Raw genomic sequence first — 6,731 nt, 5'->3', positions numbered from 1 at the left:
GGGGACTTCAAGTGCCTGCTCGAGCAAGGTATTTCCATTGGCATTCCAGTGGTAGATTCATCAGCATTTCAGCAGCAGTTTCATCAGCATTTCAGCAGCAGTTTCATCAGCGTCTTTGAGGAACTGCGCAAAACCCCAAGAGGGTGATTTTTGGGGGTCATCCATTTCAAAAAAGCTTGATGGGTTTTTTGAGTAGAGTCCGATTCCAGAGTTTCAGCCTTTTTTGAGGAGGGGAGCAACCCCAAATCCTCATTCGATTTCCACTAGCAGCAACAGCATGGTAGTTTCCCAGCAGCTGGGACACAGATCAGTGTGAGGCCATTCCAGGAAAGATTTTTGGGTTCTTCTAGGTTTCTTGAGTAGAGCCCGAATCCAGAGTTTTAGCTTTTTTGGAGGAGGGGAGCAACCCCAAATCATCATTTGGTTTCTAGCAGCAACAGCAGCACAACAACAGCATCCACGTAGAGAGGCCATTCTTGTCATTCTGAGAGTATTTCTTCACTTACCTTGTGCAAATCAAGGTGTCATCTATCTAATCACCTCTTGTACTCATTTATTGCTCAGTATAATAAAATGGCTTAGCATTTCTCGCTGCATTTCTTGTGTATCTGCTTATATTTCCGGTTTACATTATTATATGTTGTTCCACTGTTATCTTATCACTTCTGGGTTATTATATAATTTGCAAATATTTGGTTGGACTTTTTGTTGGGGTTTGAGGAATATTCTGGGTTAGGGATATTACAGTGGTATCAGAGCATAGATCTGGCTCATCCTGTGGAGCAAGCAATCTATGACACTGGGGGGAAAACCATATATCTGTTACAGAGGTCAAAGATATAAAGACACTAGGTGTAGGTTGGAGAATACTTACGGAGAGGGAGATTGTGTTCCTGTGGTAGATGGAGAATAGAGAGAGCCAGTAGTGGACGCAGAGCAGATGGCAGACGAGGACGGGAAGAGATTTGCGGATATGCTCCTCAAATCAGTGCAGGATCTGTCAAGGCAGATTGAGGTGATGGGGCAGATATTCACGGCAGTAGAGGCTAGACAGCGGGAGAGCCCACGAGTTTTTCAGATCAGTGAGGGATCAGGTGCATCCCATCACTTGCCAGAGTAGCATGATACTACATAGCAGGGGGCCTCACATGCCCCTACACACTCTACCATGCCCACCTTCTTAGGAGTAGACACGGGGGCTGTAGCCCAGCAGGAGGCAGAGCTTAGGCATATGGGCTATTATTTTGCAGAGTACCAGGCCTATGGGTAGGAGTTCAGGGAAGCCCTCTCATTCAGAGATTTTGTTCAGCTCCAGTTGGATAGCAGACCCCGCGATCATCACAGACAGTACCAGCATTACCATGATGGCGACACCCACCGTACAGCGAGTAGATTCCACTTGCATACGTTTGATGGCTCATCAAACAGTTCGGAAAAGTATTGGATGGAGAAGCTGGACATTTATTTCCAGCTTAACCAAATGTTGGAGGCAGAGGCCATCAAGGTGGCAACCTTGCATTTGGATGGCGAGGCCCAGGATTAGTGGTTTCATGGGATGGTTACATTAGGGCACTCCACAGTGACGACATATGCCGAGTTTATGAGGAGACTGATGGAGCGATTTGATCGGAGGGATCCAAAGCAGTATTTTGTTGAGCTGACAAGGCTCAAACAGATAGGGAGCCCAGAGACCTACATTGCATATTTCTTGAGGGTCTCTGTGGTGGTGCCAGACCTATCCATGGCACGGAGGGTCTATATGTATGTTGAGGGGTTAGCAAAGCCACTTCGGGGTCTAGTCCGATCCACTAGAGCAACTACGCTCCAGGACGCTGTCAGCAGGACCCAGGACTTACATGATGTCTTACCCAGGACCCAGACACCTTACCCCCAGAGACAGAATTTCCAGTATAAGGGGAAGGATGTGAGGATTCCACCTCCAAAGGGGAATCTAGGACAAGTACAACTTGACGATGATGCTAGGAGGGAGCTGAAGAAGAAGTGGTTGTGCTTCACTTGTTAGGAGCCATGGGCACCAAGACATAGATGTGCTACTGGTAAAGCACATTTTATTGAGGTCTTCTCGGAGAGCAGTGGAGAAGAGGATGATGAGGAGGATGTGGAGGTAGGAGATAGCCATGCCATACAGGGACGTTTGCCACCTCCACCACCAGCGGCAGGTGGTGCATCTTTTGCACCCACCGGAGGGGCCCTTGCAGCGTTGCGGGGAGTTCCCAAGTATTTGATGCTACATGTACAAGGGATAGTATGTGGCCAGCGCATATCATTTTTGGTTGACAGTGGGGCAACCCATAACTTCATCGATGCCCAGATGGTTGAGCGAAGAGGTATATAGACATAGAGCTTCGATGGGTTTTCAGTCTTGGTCCCAGGAGATCAGACCATGACGTGTGCTCGTCATGTTCCAGAGATTTCAGTGACGATGGGCACCTACACATTGACTGACCACTTTTTCATGGTCAATATTCGGACACCAACATGATATTGGGTGTTCAATGGCTTATCACTCTAGGGAAGGCCACGACAGATTGGAAGACCCTGGAGATGGAGTGGGATGATGAGAAGACGGGGAGGCATGAGAAGGTACGAGGACAACACACATATCCGCCTCAAACTATCTCAGCTCATCGGATGGAGGCAGTCTTCCAAAAGGGAGACATAGAGTGGGCAGTGTAGTTGCATGCATTAGAGGCAGGAAGTACAGGGCAGATGGTACACCCAGAGATACAGTCTATCCTTGATCGGTATGCCATAGAGTTTGGGGAGATTCCACCAGGACAACCACCAGATTGGGGGTTTGAGCACACCATCGAGCTTGAGCAAGGCATACAGGCCGTGATTACCACCCCCTATAGGCACCCCAAGGTCTATCGCGATGAGATTGAGCGGGCTATCCAAGAGTTGCTTGCATTTCCAGATTTCATGTAGCCATTTGTTTTGGAGTGTGATGCGTCAGGAGAGGGGATCAGCGTAGTATTGATGTAGGGAGGTCATCCTATATAATTTGAGAGCTGGAAGCTCCTTTCGCACAAGAGGTTGCATTCCATATACGACAAAGAGATGCTGGCCATCATGCATGCATTGGCTAAGTACCAACTGTATTTGGTAGGCAACAGGTTCAGGGTGAGGACTGATCACAACAGCCTCAAGTTCTTTTTGGAGCAGAAGCAACTACAAGAGAGGTAGCAGAAGTGGATCAGTAAGATCCAAGCATATGACTTTGACATTGAGTATGTCAAAGGTAAGAACAACATGGTAGCAGATGCCCTTTCACATAGACCAGCCATGTCATCTCTTATGAGCTTGGATACAAATTGGAGGGCTCGACTCTTAGTAGAGTACTCCAAGGACAGATTTGCATGTGAGGTTCTGGATGGGCAGGTGGCAGATGACAAGTACAGGGTGGTCGATGAGATCATCTACTACAGGGACCAGATCTTCTTGATTGAGGGGTCTCAGATCAAGAAGAAGTTACTCCAGGCATCACATGATTCCCCATTGGCAGGACATCAGTGTTTTACCAAAACCTACAAGGCCATTAGGGAGAGGTTCTCATGGAAGGGCCTGTCAGGCGGAAAGAGTCGTTTGTGCGGACACAACCAACCTCCCTAGGAGCCTAAGACTCTCTAGTGACAAACAAGACAAACAAGAGCAATCCTTCTCTAAACATGCATTTACCATACAAGAAATCAAGTGTTTAGATCCTACCTGTAGTCCAACACTGTTGTAGTAGTCCTGCCTCGCCGATCCGAATGAGCTCCTCCTTCACTTTGAAACCTGCATTCACTAACAATCAAACAATTAAATAGCACTTGATAATCTCATAAAATAAAACACATTTAACATATAGACCAAGGAGTATATGAGACAACTCATAAATAACAAGTTATTGAGAAGAACGGACTCATTTGCATTAATAGGAAACAAAAGGAACAATTACAACCTGAGCCTTGGTGTTGTGCAAGTCCCTCCCAGGGTCCATCAAGAGTTCTCCTTTACTTTGACAAAGCTCACCCACTTCCAAATAGAACAAGCAAAGATGGTAATCTCTCCTCACAAGCTTCTAAATGGGAGTCCTAATTCCTGCAGCATCTACCCTTAGAAATGTTTAGCTTTCAACCTCCCTCCCTCTGGCTCAATGCCTGTATTTATAGTGCTCTAGAGGAAATTAATTAGCTCCACCATGGATGGGATAAGCCCCTCTTCCAATGGGATAGGCTCCCCTCTTCATGGGATAAGTTCCTCTTTCTTTGGGTACATGAACCATCTGGAGGCGCTTCATACACGTCAAACAAGCTTCTAGAATGCTCTAGAAATGACCACAAGTAATTTTTTAAAGATGAAACTCGCGCCTTTTGACCTTTACAGGGGGACGCACCTGCCCCTTTACATACAGAGCGTCTTTGGATGTAGGCATTGTGAACATTGGGTGCGTACCCGCAGGTAAGGTTGAGAGAACCTGCATACCCAGAGATAAATATATTTACAAAGACTTTCTCTCTTCTTGGAGTTTGACATGGAGAGCAGAGGCATAAGACTTGCCTAAGGGGATAGCATGACTGTTGATAGAGCCATACTAACTGTAAATAGTCATGGTGACGTTTTTTATTGTAACAGGGCCTCAAGGACGATGTACTCCAACACATCTGGGAGTACGATTTTTGCTAGAGGAACAAGGGAGAGATGAGCCATCCCGCAAGATTATTGCAGCCTCTTCCCTTTCCAAAGGGGAAATGGGAGAGTATTTCGATGGATTTCATCACAGGGTTTCCCATGATACAGGGCAAGGATTGTATCTTTGTCGTCGTTGATCGACTGACAAAGTACACACATTTCTTTGCCATATCCGCACACTATACAGTAGCACAGGTGGCCGAGCTGTTCTTCAGGGAGATCTTCAAGCTACATGGTCTTCCTAAGACCATCGTCAGTGACAGGGACAGCCATTTCATGGGTGGGTTTTGGCAGGAGCTTTTCCAATTGGTGGGAACGGAGTTGACACCGAGTACCATCTATCACCCACAGACGGACAGACAGATGGGGATAGTTAACAAGTGGCTAGAGGGCTACTTGCGTAACTATGTCAGTAGGCAGCAACGAGCATGGCTAAAGTGGCTGCATCTCAGGGAGTACTGCTACAATACTTCGCATCACATGTCCATTGGTATGTCACCATTCTATGCCTTATATGGGTATCATCCCTTATCTTTTGTCGACGTGATGTTTGGTGATAGCAGGGCTCCTAGAGCCAAGATTTGGATCCAAGAGAGTCAGGATATCCTCCGAGCAATGAAGGATAACATGGCTACAGTGCAGAACCAGTAGAAGTTGTATTCCGATAGGGGTTGGGTGGAGAGGCAGTTCGAGGTAGGGGACATGGTCTACCTATGATTACAGCCATACTGACAGTCATCACTAAAGCAGAAGGGGGCTGAGAAGCTCAAGCCCCACTTTTATGGGCCATACAGGGTGTGGAGTACTAAAAAGGTATGTTTTTAATGATCATTTCAATGGCTTTTCAGTGGGACTTTTGAATCTTTTACATCATGAATGTGGAAAACAATAAAGAATTATGACAAAATATGTGGAATTAGTATGCAAGACTTAACCGCTGATAATTGTCATTCTCCTGTGCAGGAAAGGGTAAATCCGAGGAGCTGTTGTTCCAAAGAAAAAGACAAGGACAGGGTAACTGTTGTCCCTTTGACGAAGGACTGAGTGCAAACGAGGCTAAGCAGGTTGAAGCAAACCGGTCTGGAAAAGGAGGAGAAGGCACCAGCTCGGCGGAGGAGAAAAGAAGTGATTAAGGATTAACAGTTTGGCGAATCCCTCAGGATCTTCGATCCTGAGGGATCGCTGCTTTATTTATCTTATTGCTTAGACATCTCCGCCGTCACCCTTATATAAAGGGACGACACTGTTAGCTTTGGGGGGATTATGCTTTTATGTAACTTTCTGTTAAAGATTGAACTTTGATCATCGAGTCTCGTTGAACTTGGCTCATTGTACTTTCTGTTTTATGCATTAATATAAACTTGGTGATTATCTTATCTCTGCGTCTGGATTAACTTAAAGTGGTGTACCCTTGAGGCTAAGGGCCCAGCCCTAGAGGACACTTGCTTCTGTATCACTACGATTTGATTTCTGTGTGGTTTTCTTATCGTCATTAGTTGGTAATCTGATATGCTTTATAAGTTACATCATATGCTTTGTTAAGATTCGTTCATTAAGGTTCTTCATATTGACTCTGCATTATATCACCAATACCTTCAGAGTTGATTGAATATTATTAGACTTAATTGAACATTGTTATTATTTTGTTACGGAGCTCTTATGCTGTGTATTTGTGTTGTGGAAATTATCTGAAAGATGTGTTCTTTATGATTCAGGATTAATGTTGTTCCATTTTGAAGCACAGTTGTAATTCCTGTTGATGATTGGTGTTAGATCAGATAAATTTTCAAGGGTGTTGTGTGTGTATGATTTCCAAGTGTTGTTCCATAACTTATTAGTAATTAGTGTTGTTCCATTAGCATGTGTTGCTTGATTTGCTTGGAGAATGAAAGATTGGAGCTTTGATTACAATGAGTGCATTTGAGTTGATAGGATAAATCTTGATTACTGCTCGCGAGGTTTAGTTATTCGATTGTTGTTCCATTTCAGAATTGTTGTTCCATTTTAAGCATTGTTGTTCCATTTTAGATTTGATG

Source organism: Pinus tabuliformis, chromosome 5_2, assembly GCF_031772625.1.
Source record: "Pinus tabuliformis cultivar Carrire ecotype Pingquan chromosome 5_2, CPIR1, whole genome shotgun sequence".
NCBI lineage: Eukaryota > Viridiplantae > Streptophyta > Pinopsida > Pinales > Pinaceae > Pinus > Pinus tabuliformis.
Note: the sequence above shows the minus strand (reverse complement) of the source record.